Source organism: Xyrauchen texanus, chromosome 21, assembly GCF_025860055.1.
Source record: "Xyrauchen texanus isolate HMW12.3.18 chromosome 21, RBS_HiC_50CHRs, whole genome shotgun sequence".
Lineage (NCBI taxonomy): Eukaryota > Metazoa > Chordata > Actinopteri > Cypriniformes > Catostomidae > Xyrauchen > Xyrauchen texanus.
Genome location: NC_068296.1, coordinates 15,797,880 through 15,816,176, shown reverse-complemented (window position 1 = coordinate 15,816,176; position 18,297 = coordinate 15,797,880). Strand labels below are relative to the sequence as shown.

The 18,297-nt window shown below is 41.5% G+C and overlaps 1 protein-coding gene across 3 annotated transcripts in view; it reads left to right on the top strand.

Moving 5' to 3' along the window:
• Positions 1-1,305: 1,305 nt before the first annotated feature.
• Positions 1,306-18,297, top strand: part of LOC127661438 (galactosylgalactosylxylosylprotein 3-beta-glucuronosyltransferase 1-like) — a 126,298-nt gene continuing 109,306 nt past the window's right edge. For all 3 annotated transcript variants that reach the window (XM_052152156.1, XM_052152154.1, XM_052152155.1), the window contains exon 1: positions 1,306-1,781. The gene's annotated coding sequence lies outside the window, so the exon portion shown is untranslated. The remainder of the gene's footprint in view (positions 1,782-18,297) is intronic.

Here is an 18,297-nt window from a genome sequence, read left to right as displayed (position 1 = left end):
TTGATCATGCAGTCCAAATTGCAGAGAGATCCATCTGTTCAAAATACATGTGGTGATTCCAATAGCCTATGTTAGCCAATGTTCTAATGTTTAATATTACCACACCATTCCAGAATGTTGCTAGACTTTTTGGAAATTATCCCAGATCGAAAAGTCCTATGGAGAATTTCATTATGAAGAGAGGATGGTTGGAACGATAAATGATAAACATAATATGACAATTGTAATTGGCTAGTCCATGGAAGACTCAATTCCGCACCTGACATAAATCAAACATACTTTAATGGTAAGCCAAAATAATAATAATAATAAATACTGCATCAAGAAAGTTGAAAAGAGAAAAAAAAGGTGTATATCAATATACATTGCAATATAATGTTCATTGTACTTCTTTCGACTTGGCAAACTTGCGGCAAATTGTCAATTGTTGCCAAAAGTTTGCTGCAGGTTCACCACTATCGGTGAAGAGATGAAGACTTCTGTCAAACATATGTGGCAATCACAAGCTCACTTGCATGTGGAAATAATGAGTGGCAAAATTGCGGCAAGTCTGTCAGAACACTAGATTTGTAGATTTGTCTAGATTGTAGTGTTACTAGATACTGAACTTTCTAAAAAGTGTAGCTTTCAGCTCAGTGTAGCTATTGTTTCTATACTCTGTAGCTTAGCTAGCTACATTTATGTGTAGCTTGCCCAACGTTGAAAAAAATCCTAATATGTCCCATGCTCTTTTATTTGTAAACAGTCATGCAAATGTCAAATATGAGTGGTTAGTGTGCAGTTTTTGGCCAAATGAATGTATCATAGGCTGAATAATTAATATGTCTTCATTTATAATAACCTTTGCTTTGAGAGAATGCCATTGGTGCCTAAAATGTTACCTACATAGGCAGCTTAGCTCACTAGGTTTTTGAACAGAGCATAGGACTGTGTGTAATTCAGAAATTAATACATTTGTGTGAACCACATTACTGGGATTCACAGAATAGCAGCGACATCCAATATCTTAATGTATCAATGTATAATACTGCAGATTGTTCTCTTTCTCAGTATTATGCACAACAACAAGGGGAAATGTTAAGTAAAACACAAATAAATGTGCACATACAGTACACATACAGCAGCATTAATATCCATTAATTCCCTCCATACTGCTTTCTTCCCCTCTTGCCCCCTCTCACTCTCCATCTCCCCCTCTCTTCCTCTCACAGCCCACCCTGCTCTGAGCCATAATGGTACATGCCAGTAGTGAGCACATCTTAAGCGAGGGGGGTCTCTCTGCCTGTGTAAAGAGGCTACGCTGAAGCCACATAAACACATTCACAGCTGTGTCTCCATGCGTTCTGACAGCCTGAATGAGACACGGATGCCACACTGAACGTAGAGAGAAAAATCAAGACAGAGACGAGAGCGAGCACCAAGCAGACTACCACACCATTACTGCTGAGACTTGTCCACATCCCTCTCTTTCTTGGATTGTTGGCTTGGGTGAAAGGGAAGAATGTCTGATTGGGGAGAGAAGAAAATGGGGTAAATCTACCGGCAGATTCATCCCCAAGGCTTCTAATTACCCCCTCATGTCTCCACTTTGATGCCAAATCCGAATCTGGAAGCCACAGCAAAAACAAACAGAGGGATGCACTCAATGATTTAAAAAACTTGATCAAAAGAGTAGAGGAGGTTAAAAATAGAGACAAAAGAATGGGAGAAGGAGAGAGAGGATTTTTTAAGTGAATGAATCATCCAACAGCATGAGGTGGAAATAGCTGCGTCTACATAAGGTAAGACAAACCTTCTTTGTCTCATACGTTACAGGCACATATTGCACAACACAAAGAGGCAAACATTTGTGGTGACGAGCAATCAGTCACTGTAGGCTGAGACTGCTGTTTCTCCCCTGCATGGCAGATTGAGAATGGCTTTTGTGGATGAGCCCTGGAGAATAAGCCATGCATATGTTAAGATGTACATGGAGATGAGGTTTTGACAGAGACCTGAGGCTAGCCTGAAGAAAAGATCACTCATAATCCTGACAGAGCTCAAAGAGCTTCGTGGTGTCGGCTCGGCAGACTCAGGCACCAGCTGGGATATAGTCGTGTTTGTGTATACATCTGACGTACCGAGTCAGTGCATAGTGCGCATCCATTGTGGTTATATGTGATCTCTTAACAATAATGGTGCAGAGACACAGAATGTGGCAAACATTTCTAAACAGTGTTTTATTTTGAAAATCACCACTTTTTAAACTTGATTTTGGTCCATTTATCCTTGTATTTTAGTCATATAGCTACGACTAGACAAAAAATTTAATTTTAGTATGCATGTCATATCTGCACTGCAATGATAAGAAAGCACCTCTCATAATAGAATAACTGACAATGCTAATGCCAAGACAGTTCACTGCTAAGGTTACGCTGCACTGCAAGTCCTAATCTATACCTGGGTATTAGTGTTCCATCATTAAAGGCTTAGTTTAGAGCCCCTCTTCCCACCTGACCCAGTGTCAACGCAAACTGAAAACAAGCCCAGGAACAAAGCATGCAGAAAATGTGGGTTAGACGTGATGCTAATTAGACAGAGAAAGGTTTAACGAATCTCAGAAGCCTACCATCAGCACTCCGTCCACTCTCTTTTATTGTGTAAAATACAACTCTGCCAACTGCGGTTGTAATAACAACCATAGCTAAATATGTAAATCATTACATAAGAGCAGGAACGGTGCCGCCCCAGGGTAAGACTTTGAAGCCATTAGTAGAGATGTGTAGCAACGATGTCATCTGAAAATACATCTCAATGGGGCTTCAATTACCCACCTCAAAAAACTGGCATCAGAACACAATGGGAAAGACTTACAGGAAAGTTAGGGCTGTTTTAGTTGAAATGACAAGTGACAGAGGATATGAGCAAAGTTTCAAGTTCAGAAATCAAGTTAGCAACTATGAGAGGAGCCACTGACGGGAGTGAAAATTAATCTCATCACCTTATTAGTTGTGTCATGTTACGGTAGGGATCTATTTATATTTGATCAAACCCTTACACATGACATTTGTTGATGTAACCTAATGTGGTCAGGTTGATTTAGATGTTACAACATATTTTTTAGGTTACTTGACAAAACCTTTTTTTTCCCCCCAAATAATAGTAGAATCCAGTATCTTTACAAACAGAAAACATTACGTTTGCAACCCATTTTCATATTTTCTAGTGACATGATTTTCAAAAAGAGAAAATGTAGGGTTTTCATGTGATAATTGTGCTGTCTAAAGTCCAGTAATATATATTAAGAACATAAATAGGGTCAATTTGGTCATTTTGACTTTAACATTCCCTGTCTCCTTATTTAGAGTAAGTTTGATTAATTTATTTTATTATATATGTAAATGTCATCATATTACATTACATTTTCTTACATTATTATATTACCAGGTGCTGTAAAGCTATCTCTCTGACTGGGAAATAGTGTGTGACGTGGCTGCTCTCAGCCTACTCATACATTTTTAGCCTGCGCTCTGCTTTGTGGTGTCAGCACATAGCACCGATGGCTTGTATTTCACCTGGAACAATATTTAAGAGTCACAAACAGTAAGCAATGAAATACCTGAATGACTTTCATTACTTATGAAAACTTAAGTGCTTAACTTAAGTGTTCATGGTACACTTGAGAGGACTAAGTGCACAAAAGAAAATAATACAAGCCAACAATATCAGTCAGCTTCTCAGATAAAGCAGTTCAGTTGCAAAGATTTGTGGTTAAGTAGGTTTTTAATACATTTACAGTGTGTATGCTGAAAACTATCCTGATGTTGACATTTGAAAACACACTAAGAAAGGGCTGCTAGTGACGCTCTTGTCCTCCATCACACACACATTAATTATTTCACTCATATGCAAACAACTTGTTCATGAAGTAGACACACACGCTGATTCAAACTGCAACTGCTGTGTCCCATTTCCCTACTTTTTTGCACGAAAAACCCACATGAAAAAAATGTTTTCATATGTGCCACACAGGCTATTAGTTTGCTGGTGGAGTCTTGGCTCTCTAAAGGCTGTAAAGCGATTTACAAGGCCATCTGAATCTCCATGCCATGAATATTAACCAGCACAATTGTTCCCTGAGTGACACTACCATGGATGCATTATTCATTCATTCCAGCTTTGCCACAGAGAGTTCCACACTGCTATGGCGAGATCAACTCTACCAGCTCACAGTGCCCATAGCAGAGGGCCAACACCCATAGCTCTCTCTCAGTGGCCATCTAATGAACAGCTGAGAAACAAAATAAGAAGGAAAAGGCAGGAAAACAGATTGTCAGGCCTAAGGCTGGCCTGTTGTTTCAGCACCGCAGGGCTTTGAGTTTGTATTTGGCTGCCATCTCTGGCCCACTTTAGTTGTGCACTCATAGACACGTACGCCTGCACACAAACACACTTCTATTAAAGAACCATAACACCCCCAGGGACAGCAGCTGTTACCCCGGAAGAGCTAGGCTCATGGTAGCAGAAGGGGTACGATGCTAAAGTGAGGGTGCCAGGCCATATTTACTCAGCGGGGTCTCATGGGGCTGCCCACCCTCAATGTGCCAAACAACTCCATTGATTCTTATATGGCTCACCTTTTTCTTAATGATATCTGGCAGCTATACAATTACTGCATAATCCTATTATGCTGATTCCTGGTTTGTTCTTCTCTGTTCCTTATGCTGGTGAGGTGGGAGTAATTAACTTATTATCTGCGTATATACAGAACTTCCATTCAAAAGTTTGGAATCAGGAAGAAATGTAATGTTTTAAACAGAGTTGCAAACTTGCAAATAAATGGGGGAAAAGTTACAGATTGGACTGTAAACAATTAAAAAAACAATATTATGGACAGATCAATATAAGTTTGAGATGTTGAGCTGTTTTGAGAACAGTTTGATCCTAAGGTTCCGACAACCCAATCGTATGGGTGCCACAGAAAGCATGGGATAAAACTGAATGTCAAGGTCTGTACAGCTGTCATGGCTGAAAATTAAGGATTCTTTCATGAGCAAGATTCCAACATTGATTTTAAATAGAATAGTCAGTCACCTGTAACATAAAACATTTATTGTAATGTTTTTATTAATAGAATGCAACCTTGGTGAATGAAAGTATTGATTTCTTTAAAAAAACAAACATTTTCATAGTGATTCCTAGCTTTTGAATGGTAGTGTATGCAACAACAAAGTTCTACTATACCTGGAGAGAGCTATCCATTAGCATTCCCATTCATCTAGATGGCAGTTGCTCGGCTGGCACAAGACTTCTCAGAAATATGCCATCTGAGAGCTGCCATCTTTACTCATGGGTGCTGAGTTTAGGCACTTGTCCTATGACTGATAAAAAATATCAATGTGTAAAAATATTTTAAAATCCTCGTAATCAGACTACAGTTATTTTTTTTATAGATTACATGATTACACAATAACAAGGCAATGTTACATTGTTAATAATCTATTGATCATTTTCATGTCAGTATCATCATATTCTTACCCTGAAGCACGATTGTGTCAAAGATAAACATTTTGAACATGTGCTCCTTTTCCAATACAACAGTAAGATATGCACCTCAGCCTGGAATAGGTGATGGACTATTACTAAGTAGTAAATTAAGTGTGTCAGAGTTGTGCAGCAATATAGGACAAAGCCAAAGCTGAGTCCAGAGCATGAAACTTGACATAAAACTTGACACTATTGTTCCTTGTTTGACTGCTGTTTTAAAATATCTAGCTCTTATAGAATATACTTGCTATTCAAAAGAAAATATCTTGCACCTCAGATTTGGAATAGGCGGTGGACAATCAGTTAACAGTAAGGGTTAAATGTGTTTAAGTGTTTTTAGATGAAAGCTTTTATTTTTTTTTTAAGGAGCTCTTTTTGTGAGGCTCTTTATGATAGTAATAAAATAGAATTAAACAAAAAATAGAATTAGGTTGAAAGTAATCCAAAAATAATTTAAAAGTAATCAGATTAGATTAACCCAAAAATGTAATCTACAGAATTACGTTACTGATAGCATTTTTGTCATGTAATTTGTAATCAGTACCTGATTATAGATCACAAGTAATCTGACCAACACTGTGGATGAGGTAAAGCAATTTCAGTTATCTCGTTAATATGCGCTAATTTACAGATGCTCTTTCTAGAAGTGATGATTTTCTTAAAGAGACAGTACCGGTTTTCAGCACATGTTCAACAAATTAATGTAAATACTTGTAAAGAGTGTAATACATGGATTTGTACATTAAAAAAAAAAAAATATATGACTAAAATGGTGAAAAACAAATAAAACATAATTAGTAAAATTAATATTTTCGTAATCTACCAGTATAATTAACAGCATTATCTTGGAGATAATTGTTTTCATATGTAAGCAAAGTGGACATTATAACTGAAATATACCCATATGAATCGATATCGACATCAGAATAGAAAAGACAGCTTGTGAATCACAGTCAAATTGGGATATATATTTCAATACCTAGCCTTACTCCACAAACAATATATTTTTTGTAAACCATCCACTATAATATTATATTCTTCTGATTTATATGTTAATTGAAAATTAAAAATGTATTTTGACAGAATACATGGTTATTTTTGAATGGATGTGAATTGGGAAACATGATTTTTGGCACCATATTGTGTGGTTCCGGTACCTACATCTTTAAGCAGGGGCTAACAGGGTCATTCTAACCAGCAATTTCATGACTTCCTGTTGTGCATATGTATGGATGTGTATATTATTCACTTCATAAGATGACTAATGAGTATTCTTGACCTCTGTCTGAAGCACAGGAGTTGCAGGGTTCTATTAAACACCATGCTTTTCATACATTCCTCACATGAAGAAAATGGGAAAAGCCATTATGGAGGCGAGAGCCTGTAACACAAGCAACATGAATTTTCTTTTTCCAGTCTGCCATCACCTGCTGTTAAATGTCACTGGCTCCTGTTCCAATTAGTCCAACTTTAATATCCACCATTATAATGATTCAAAAATATGGAATTTTAAGGTGTGAATTTTGTGTTCCACTAGCGTCAAACAGATTTGCAAAAAATTACTGTTTTCAAAACATTTCCCAAACTCTCAGCACATCTGCTAATGTTTGGACAAGCAGACAGTCTGGTCCCAAACTCACACCATTGGTTGATAGCACCACAGAGCCAATTTTAACACTTTGAGGAGCAATCAACCTACGAATGGCTTACAAATAGTTGTCTCTACATATTATGTTGTCTATAATATTTTAACAATGAAATATTTTCACACTTCTCCTTTAAGCTTTTATGAGAGTGCTATTTCACTGGGTAAAGGGAATGTTCAGGGTACAAATCATGTCTATTCTCACTTTCACACAGCTAGAAATTATGAACCTTCCAAATTTCTATAAAGACATCCTGTGTTTCACAGAAGCCAAAACTGCATTCTTGATGAGAATGCAAAAAAGAGCTCCAACAGCCACAAGGGGATAAAAAGCAAATTACCTTTAAAAACAATAAAGTCTCCCTTTAGTAAATCTAATTGTGTCAAGTAGCTGTCCAGCATGCCTGTCCACTGAAACAGCAGTTGTAATACATTTTGCCCCCTTCCCACCTGTGCTATTCCGTCTGGCAATGTCTCCCAGTCCCACCACAGCTGCTGCGCTCATGATAGGAGCACTGTGAAATATCTGAGACTAATCAGATTTTATAATCCTGTAGACTCACTATATAGTGACCATGACCATTTAATCTACAGACAGCAAGTGCATTTATTTTTCATTTGAGTCTTGAATTATGTCCCTCTTAGGCCCTGTCCCAAATGGCACCCTCCACCCTTGCAGTCTTCCTCTGTGCAGACTTTGGTGACGTAAGCGAGTGCAGACCAGTGGGGCGCAAGTCAAAAAGTCTATGAATGGTAAAAGTGTGCATTTGGGGCAGACTTCAAGACTTCAATCAGATGACCTAATTTCTACATTATGTTTTTATATACATGAAGTTTTACAAATTATTATTTAAAAAAAACATGGCATTGATAGATAGGTAAAGAAACTAATTTTACCTCACAATTGAAAATGTATTTTTATTAAATAATTTCAAGATAAGGACAAAGGGTTTAACAAGGGAAACGTGGAAGACATGGTGGACTCGTCCCAGGGAGGGAGGAAGTTTGAATCGCACCATGACAGATCTCAAAACCTTTGTAATAGTGAAGGGCAGAATAAATCAGAGGAGAGTTTGTGGGCCTGGACCTTGAAGAGAGAGGTCCCTTGTGGACAACCATACATTCTGCCTGGAGACATAGGTGGGGGGTGAACGCTGCAGGTCAGCCCTGGCCTTGGTGTGGTCCCTTGACTGAGGAAGAGCCCTGTGGGCATGAGTCCACGTCCGACAACGGCGCCTGATGAATGCCACAGCGGAGGGAATGGCAGCATCCAGCTCCTGGGAAGGAAACAAAGGGATTTGGTAACCGAGACATGACTGGAAGGGCAAAACCCCCGTAGATGACACTGGAAAGGAGTTGTGAGCATACTCTACCCAGGAGAGGTGCTGGAACCAGGAGGCAGGATTCTGCATGTTTGGTCTGGCCGTTAGTCTGGAGTTTATACCCTGAGGACAGACTAACGGAAACCCCTAACTGCCGACAGAACTCCTTCCAATAGTGCGAGACAAACTGAGGATATATTGCTATATCAAGAAAAACTCGTCCGCCATGTTTTTTCCTCTGGCTCGGAAACTTCAGTCCTCTTTGATCGGTCGAGAGGATCAGTAGCGATGCTGTGAAGCCCGCACTGATGCAGGCTCAGTCAAAGGGCACATTGAGGGTGCAAAGGGGGCACTCACGAGCAACCTTCGGAGTACTAAAATGTAAAATGGTACATCTCGTGGACTTCACAAGGAATGCGCAAATGAAGGCCATGAGACCACAAGTCCACATCAAGTGTTCCATTTAGGACAATGCCTTACAGTATGAAACAGGATTGATGCAGCAGAACATCTGGCCTAATGATTTCTCTTTTTGTTTTGATTTGGGATGGGGGTTGGGAATACAGCCTATTGGGTAAATTCAGTTCTAACACTCATTGACAAACACTCAATACACTGTCGTGTATGCAGAAATAAAGTCATGTTAAAAACTTTTCAAGCAGAACATTTCACTAACAGAGGTTTGTTGGGTTCATTTAAAATATATTTTGTTCAAAATGAAGACAAAAAGTATTTTAGTGTTTGAAGAACATGTCCAATGTTAACGCAATGAATTACACTTGTGCTTACTCTGCTAGGACATCTGCGTAGACTTGAGGGGTTCTAAAAATTATGTTGGGATCAGTTGGTTAAAAGTTAGTGGAGTAAAATGTTCTAACATTTGTTTTCATATTTTGTATCTATTGCAATTAGCTATGTTCAGAATATTGAGACTTATGTGTCCAAAAGTGTCCAAATACATTCCAGGACAACTGTCTACATTGAAATTATTTTCAACTACTGTACAAAATGTGACTAATATGGTAACATCTAAATTAACTGGTTTTATTCAAGTAAAATATTCTTGAACATTACTGAATCAACCTGAATACATTTTCAATTCACCAACAAAACAAATGTTAAGGATAATATCAAGTAGAAATGGCTTCTTAAGATTACATTTATTTAACAGTGTATTATTTTAAGTTAATTGCATTTAAATACAATTACATTTAATTGATGATGATAATAATATAGTCACTAAATATATTTGGATTACTGATTAAAATGTATTCTGATAATCTTTTTGACATTAGTTGTGAGACTTGTTTACCTACAGTAATTGATTTAATGCTCATTTGAAATAATGTTATTCAAATACTTAGCATTAATTTGATTAATCATGCTAGGCCTTTACGACAGGAGTGCCATCACTTATGCTTGCTAATCAACATTTGTTATTTTATCTCAAATGTGACAAATCAGCCCTTTAAAACAGTACTCATAAATGTGCAGCAGCACAACTTGAACTCCAGAAAGAGGTTTTGTTTGTCATCAGGTTGCCTTTTGTAGTAGCTCCTCTAATAAACTGCCAGTTAATGTAGTTACAGATTGCCCCTTCAAAGCTAGTGTCTGCTGTTGACTGGTTGTAATGTTTTTCTAACATGCCATTAGCTCACCTTTTGTGTAATTATCTGGTCAGGACATCGCATCAAATCATATCAGTGTCAACAGGAATGCTGGGTAGTGTCTGATGCGAGACACTGGGCTGCTCTCAGCCTGCCTCTGGGTTTTGTTTTCGATGACCTGTGACAAACCTCACTTGCTTTGACCTTGTATGTATATGATGTAAACTGATGACACCAGATAGGATTTAGTGTATGAATGCATTAACAAGATGTGGCAGAGTTCAAGCTTTGCTTCATTATTAAGACGGCTTCATACTCTCGCCTTGGGCTTTAATTATCAGTTAAAAAAAATGATTTAGTCAACATCAGCATGCTTGGCCTTGAATTAAATTAGTCTGCTCTTTAACTTTGAGGTAGGAACTCAATTACCATGTGAGTTACTCAAATGTGAATTAGAAAAATTGTTTATACAGTATATGTATATATAACATGACACACTATGTATTAGCTTGAAATGTATAACTCATAGGCAAATAGCTGCTGTCCCCAAATTGATCTGATTGTGGATGCCCTGTTATATTACTACAGAAAAAATCCTGTATGCAATTGAGCAAAGAGATGCCTCTAATAATGTCCATGACAAAGATGATCAAATTTGCAATTTGAGCATAAAACTAAAACTGAATTTAATTCTGTATTAAGGGTTTCACATTTTGAGTGAGCCAGTTCAGATATAGAAAAATGGAAATTGTGTAGACCCACTACAACTGGTGCTGCGCTGTAGCTGTCTACCTCTCAGGTCAATCAAGGTAAAATTTACAACATTAGTGATATGTACAGACAGACATCATGAAATATTAGGCTGTGAGCTAAAGGGATTGCTGTATCACACAAATTAATTTTCAGTCATGACTCTTAAACCGCAGTCCATCTCTGAAACTATAGGATTTACCTTTCAATTTAATATACTACTTAGATTTATTCACAGAGGACAATTTTCTGCTTTGGTTTGATATTTCACACTGCCCTGAGAGAGTATTTGAATTTACACTGGTCTTTATGAATTGTCAGAGAAAGGACAAAAAAATTAAAAATAAATAAATACTGCAAATAAGCTAAGTGCTACTTGCACTAACTGTCTGTTTACCTATTTTCTAGACACTTTAAGACATATCTGCTTAACACCAACAAAGATGAACTTCCATAATGTCTGACGGTAAAGTAACATTGCAATGCTGAATTTCGTGGTGGAACCTCAGGGGCCAGGCTACATTAAATGATCACCCAAAAATGAAAAGTCTCTCTTCATTTACTCACACTCATGCTGTCACGAATAGAGGAAGAGGCAAACGGGAGGTGTGGATCCAAAAGCGGAACTTTATTAAAGGCAACTAAAAATAACACAAAAACACAGGAACAAAAGAAAACATCCACGATGGGAAAACAGAGACTAAACATTGCCAGAACATGGAGACATCTAGGAAGAGCACAGGAACCTCGAACGAGTGAGTAATAACTGGACACAAGGAACTAACACATACAACGATCGACAAAGACTGAACAAAGAACCAGGTTTAAATACAGGAGGGAACAAACAAGGGAATGAGGGACACCTGGAGGAAACAATCAGGGAAAGCTAACCAATCAGGGGAACACCAATGAAACAAAGAAACTACAGAGGACTACAAAAACTAAACAGGAAACAGGAACTGAACTAAACTTCAAAATAATAGTACAAAACAAAAGACAACAGTGAACGTGACAGAATCCCCCCTCAAAGGATCGGATTCCAGACGATCCTAAAATAAAAATAAATGACGAAAAAAAACCCACAAAAAACAAAGTGAGGGCACTAAGGGCAGACAGACAGTCCAAGGGGGCACAGAGGGCAGGAAGGAAGTCCAAGGGAGCACAGAGGGCAGGCGGGAAGTCCAGGGAGGCCGAGAGGGCAGACTGGCAGACCAGGGAGGCCAAGAGGGCAGGCAAGCAGTCTCTGGGTGTGTGTGAAGGGAACCGGGTCAGGTGGCCTGGGGGTGTCCACCGGGTAGGGACAGGTTTAGGAGGCCAGGGAGGTATCGACCGGGCAGGGACAGGTTTAGGTGGTCTGGGAGCTGGCCATAAGGCAAGGGCCGGTTCAGGGGGCCTGGGAGGTGGCCACAGGACAGAGGCCGGTTCAGGGGGCCTGGGAGGAGGAGTGGCCACTGGGGAGGCTGGCGGAGCCACGTGAGGCGGAGCCAAGGAGGACTTCTGAGGCGGAGCCGAGGGAGGCTCGGGAGGCGGAGCCGAGGGAGGCGGAACCATGGAAAGCTCTGAAGGATCAGGGGGCGGAGCCGTGGGAGGCTGAAGAGGCAGAGCCGAGGAAGGTTCGGGGGCTCAGGAGGCGGAGCTGTGGGAGGCTCAGGAGGCGGAGCCATGGGAGGCTCAGGAGGCGGAGCCATGGGAGGTGACGCCATAGGATGCTCGGGAGGCGGAGCCCTGGAAGGCTCAGGAGGCACAGCCCTGGAAGGCGGTGCCATAGGAGGCTTTTGAGTCTCTGGGAGCAGAGCCGTAAGAGGCTCGGGAGGCGGAGCCGTAGGAGGCTCTGGAGATGGAGCCGTAGGAGGCTCGGGAGGCGGAGCCCTGGAAGGCTCGAGAGACTTGAGAGGCGGAGCCCTGGAAGGCTCAGGAGGAGGAGCCCTGGAAGACTTGAGAGACTGGAGAGGTGGAGCCCTGGGAGGCTCGAGGGACGCCGGCTCTGGGACGGTCATGGCTACTGGCGCTGGCTCAGGGAGCTGGCTCAGGACGGTCAGGCAGGCTGGCTCAGGGACGGTCGAGGGGCAGGCTGGCTCAGGGCGGTCGAGGGCAGGCTGGCTCAGGGACGGTCGAGGCGGCAGGCGCTGGCTCAGGGACGGTCGAGGGGGCAGGCGCTGGCTCAGGGACGGTCGAGGGGGCAGGCGCTGGCTCAGGGACGGTTGAGGGGGCAGGCGCTGGCTCAGGGACGGTCGAGGGGGCAGGCGCTGGCTCAGGGACGGTCGAGGGGGCAGGCGCTGGCTCAGGGACGGCTGAGGGGGCAGGCGCTGGCTCGATGACCGTGGCTGACGAGGCCTCTGGCTCGCTCACAGTGACAGGCGTGGGCTCTGGCTCGCTCACAGTGACAGGCGTGGGCTCTGGCTCGCTCACAGTGACAGGCGTGGGCTCTGGCTCGCAGACTGAGGGAGATGGAAGCCCGTCTTCTCCTCCTCCTCCGGGCAGATGAAGTGGACCGTGCAGGCTCATTGACGGCGACAGGCAAGGGGGTTGGCTCGCTGACAGGTGGGGCAGGCGTGATGGGAAGAGCCATGGGCGACTGGAGAGTCATCCCTGAGGGGGAGAGGTAGGGTCCTCCTCAGCAACGCCCACGGTTAACGGTGAGCCGCAGACCCGCAAAGTCACCTCTATGTAGCCGCAAAGAGTCCATTCGCGCATTGCCGGTGGCAACCGCTCTCTCAGTGAGGTGTTAAGATTGCCCCGGAAGAAGGACACCAGGGCTGAGTCCGGGAAGTCAGAGACACTCGCCAGCTCGAGGAAGTCACCGACATGATCCTCCACCGGTCGGTCCTCTTGCCGCAGGCAGAGCAGGCGATAGTTGGCTTGCTGAACCGCTGGATCCATTGTGGTCAATCGTTCTGTCACGAATAGAGGAAGAGGCAAACGGGAGGTGTGGATCCAAAAGCGGAACTTTATTAAAGGCAACTAAAAATAACACAAAAACACAGGAACAAAAGAAAACATCCACGATGGGAAAACAGAGACTAAACATTGACAGAACTTGGAGACATCTAGGAAGAGCACAGGAACCTCGAACGAGTGAGTAATAACTGGACACAAGGAACTAACACATACAACGATCGACAAAGACTGAACAAAGAACCAGGTTTAAATACAGGAGGGAACAAACAAGGGAATGAGGGACACCTGGAGGAAACAATCAGGGAAAGCAAACCAATCAGGGGAACACCAATGAAACAAAGAAACTACAGAGAACTACAAAAACTAAACAGGAAACAGGAACTAAACTAAACTTCAAAATGACAGTACAAAAACAAAAGACAACAGGGAACATGACAGCATAAAAGAAACTACAAAGGACTACAAAGACCAAAACAGGAAACAGGATCTAAACTAAACTTCAAAATAATAGTACAAAAACAAAAGACAACAGTGAACGTGACACATGCCATCTAAGATGTGTATGACTTTCTTCTGCAGAACACAAATGAAGATTTTTAGAAGAATATTTTAGCTTTGTTGGTCCATAAAATGCAAGTGAATGCTGATCAGGCTTTTGAAGCTCAAAAAAGCAAATAAAGTCAACATAAAAATAATCCATCACTCCAGTGGTTTAATCAATGTCTTCTGAAGTGGTCCAGTTGGTTTTGGTGAGAACAGACCAAAATGTGACTCCTGACTGTTCATGTTGACTGCAGTCTCTTTGGCGATCATAATTTCAAGCTCAATTACACTTCCTATAGTGCCATCTAGTGCTCTGCGCATCCGTCAAACACTAGGAAGTGTAACGGAGCTTGAAATCTTGATTGTACCTAGAGACTGGAATGGCAAGATGTACAGTGAAAAAGGATTTATATTTAGGATTTATATTTTCACCCAAAACCATCCGGATCACTTCAAAAGACATTGATTAAACCACTGGAGTTTTATGAAGCTTTATCTCTTTTTTGGAACTTCAAATGCCTGATCACCATTCACTTGCATTGTATGGACCTACAGAGCTGAAATATTCTTCTATAAATCTTAATTTGTATTCAGCAGAAGAAAGTCAGTCATACACATCTGGGATGGCATGAAGTTGAGTAAATGATGAGAGAATTTTTATTTTTCTGTGAACTAACCCTTTAAGCTTTGCAGAAGCACCAGCAAAATTTTCACTGACCTGGAAAGCATGATAACACTTATGCCCCTCTGCTATTTAATACCAGAAAAGATAATTCATAAATATTTATTAACAGTTAGTTCCAGTCCACGAGTGCTGATTTGAAGAATTACAGCACTGAGATGCTTCACTGTTTGTTTTACTGCTTATATGTGTACTTCATCTCCACAAATAGATCACAGACACCACATCAGCAGGACATTAAAGAAAGGACAGGGGTCACACACAAACACACACACACACACACACACTCTCTCAGTTCTGTGGTCTCTAGTGTTGCATCTGAAAATGTAAGCGTCTGACTTGCTGCCCAATCAGGTAACGGACTAACCCTCAGCTTTTTTGAATGAATGGAACTCTCAAGAAACTGGTCTCAGAACAGTTTGAAAAGCACCTTATTTTCTGATGCTACCTCGGTATACAGCTTTCAAAGGCATTTTTCAGTTTTCAGATGCAGGTTCTGTCTGAATGGTGTGAGAGAATAAAATTATTCTGCCCCCATTAACACCATTAACACTAACTACGTTTACATCCAAAGGTGTTTTTGTGACAAAATGTGTAGAGCATCAAACATTTACAGATAAAGCTGATGGAAACACAAATTATTGCTAAAATTTCACAAGTGTCGATATATTATAATTTTATCGTGGTAGCCATCCGTTTATTTATTAAAGTTTCTTTTCCACATCATTCAAGAGAGCAGTCATAGAATTAGACTTCAATACAAAAAAACATATTATTGCTATGCACAAAGATGTTTAAAGTATGTACACAATACTAGGAGCAAAGCTTCAGTGTGCTTTTTTGGAACACTAACATATAGCCCAATTCTATAAAATTATTGTTTAGCTTACTTTTAAAAAAATGCAGTCAAAATTCCTTGTATTAAAATAAATTACCAAACGAATGAAGCATTAAATAACAAAAATTAATTACCAAATGAAAAAATAACATTGTTAGCCCTATATAATTGCCTATTATTTACACAAATTTAAATTAGCATTACCCTGTTGACAATCAAGTTCAGTTGGATGTTAAAAGTTGCTGGACAAATATGCAGGACATAATGTAGTTGTGATGGCAATGCTTTAGATTAGATGATTGCTCAAAATAGCCTAATGAATATCAGGAATGCATCGTATGTAAACGCTGATATTATACCGCATCAATTTTAATTGAATTGCTGTGCACACAGCATATACACATTGATGGATGGTCCTTATACTAAGACAGAAAGTTTCCCCCACTACTTGGTGCTATAGGCGCAACATCAGGGCCAATATTACAGTCCTATCAGAAGGGCAACTGTTCCCTTTTGATTGCAGATCCTCCTCTTCTGATTGCTTTTATTTGTGAAATTAAAATTACAGTAAGCTGGCTTATTTCAATGAATTGTCTCAATACTCTCCCCATTTTACCAAAACTTTGGGGGGTTCTTCCCATGAAGGGAAGAGGCATGGCCTGGGAGGATTCAGCCTCAGTGTGCCTCTGAGGAACCTGATGATCAGGTCGTGTTTCCTTAGGGACTTACTATCCACTGCGTCATGGTGTGTGGCTATAGCGGCTATGTATACCTTCAGGGTGGAGGGGGACAGCCGCCCCTCCAGCCTCTCCTGCAGGAAGGAAAGTACTGACCCGACTGCGCAACTCTGGGGGTCTTCGGCTCTGGAATAACACCAATTCGTGAACAAACGCCACTTCAGGGCATAATACTGCCTGGTAGAGGAAGCTCTGGCTTGAGTGGTCATGTCTATGACTGCTGGTCGTAGGCCACATAGATCTTCCACATCCCGTCCAAGGGCCAGACATGGAGGTTCCAGAGGTCTGGGCACGGGTGCCAGATTGTGCCCCATCCCTGAGAAAGAAGGTCCTTCCTCAGAGGAATGGCAATAGCCTCCACAGGGCGAGAAGAACTGCCAGCAACTCTAGGCAGCCAACCCAGTCCCGGTCCTGAACAGGAACCGGCAGCTGCATGCCCCTTGCACATGCAGGCATCTGTGGTGACCACGACACATCTGGACACTTGCTGTAGGGGAACTCCTACCCATAGAAACGCAATGTCTGTCCAAGGGCTGAATAAGCAGTGGCAGAGCGTCGTGATAGCTACATTATGTGTGCCGCGACACCATGCCCATCTCCGGACTTGAGTCTGAAGTCAGTGCTGAAGCTGAACTCTCGAGAGTGTGCTAGAACCAGCCAGTCATCGAGGTAGTTGAGTATGCAGATGCCCACTTCCCTTAATGTGGCAAGAGCCGCCCCTGCGTCTTTCGTGAAATGCGAGGGGACAGGGACAGGCCGAAGGGGAGGACCTTGTACTGATATACCTGGTCGTCGAGGTAGAACGAAGATATGAAAGTACGCGTCCTTCAGGTCTACCGCCGCAAACCAATCTTGATGCCGGACACACATTAAAATGTGTTTCTGTGTTAGCATCTTGAACGGGAGACTGTGTCAGGCCCGGTTCAGAACTCGTAGGTCCAAGATTGGCCGCAACCCACCACCTTTCTTTGGCACGATGAAGAAAGGGTTGTAGAACCCTTTCCCCATCTCGGCTGGAGGGACAGGCTCTATCGCACCCTTGTGAAGAAGGGCTGGGATCTCTGCACGCAGGGTGGCGGCGTTCTCACCCTGCACCGAAGTGAAGCGGATGCCACTCAACCGGGGCGGACACCTGGCAGACTGAATCGCATAGCTTGCTTTTAGCACCATCCATGGACATTTCACCCAGAAAAAAGAGCTGACACCTGCCCATCAGCCCAACAATACTTACTGCTATGGCCACTATGGGAGTGTTTCACATTTTGGTAAGCACAGACTGATTTTAACTAAAGAAAAGTCAACCTACTGTTCCCGAGATCAGTCTGATTTGATGCATTCCAGACAGGATGTCAGTCTGTGCATTGCTTGCTACACACAACGGTTAATATTGCTTTGGCAATAGTTTAGAACTATTTTCATTACTAAATAAGAAATATGTTTGTGTTATATAATTATTTGTCAATAATTATACTGGCATATCTGTGATTGTAATGTTATTTGGCAGATTATCAAATCAAATCACTTTTATTGTCACACGACCATATACACAAGCGCAACAGTAGGTGAAAGTCTTGTGTGCAGTTCTGAGCAACATAGCAGTCATGACAGTGACGAGACATATACCAATTTACAATAACCAACAGATTTACACGACACAATTTACATATCAAATGTAAACATAATTACACAACACAATATAATATACAATGTACAGTAAACAATACACACAATATAGAGTGCACATACAGT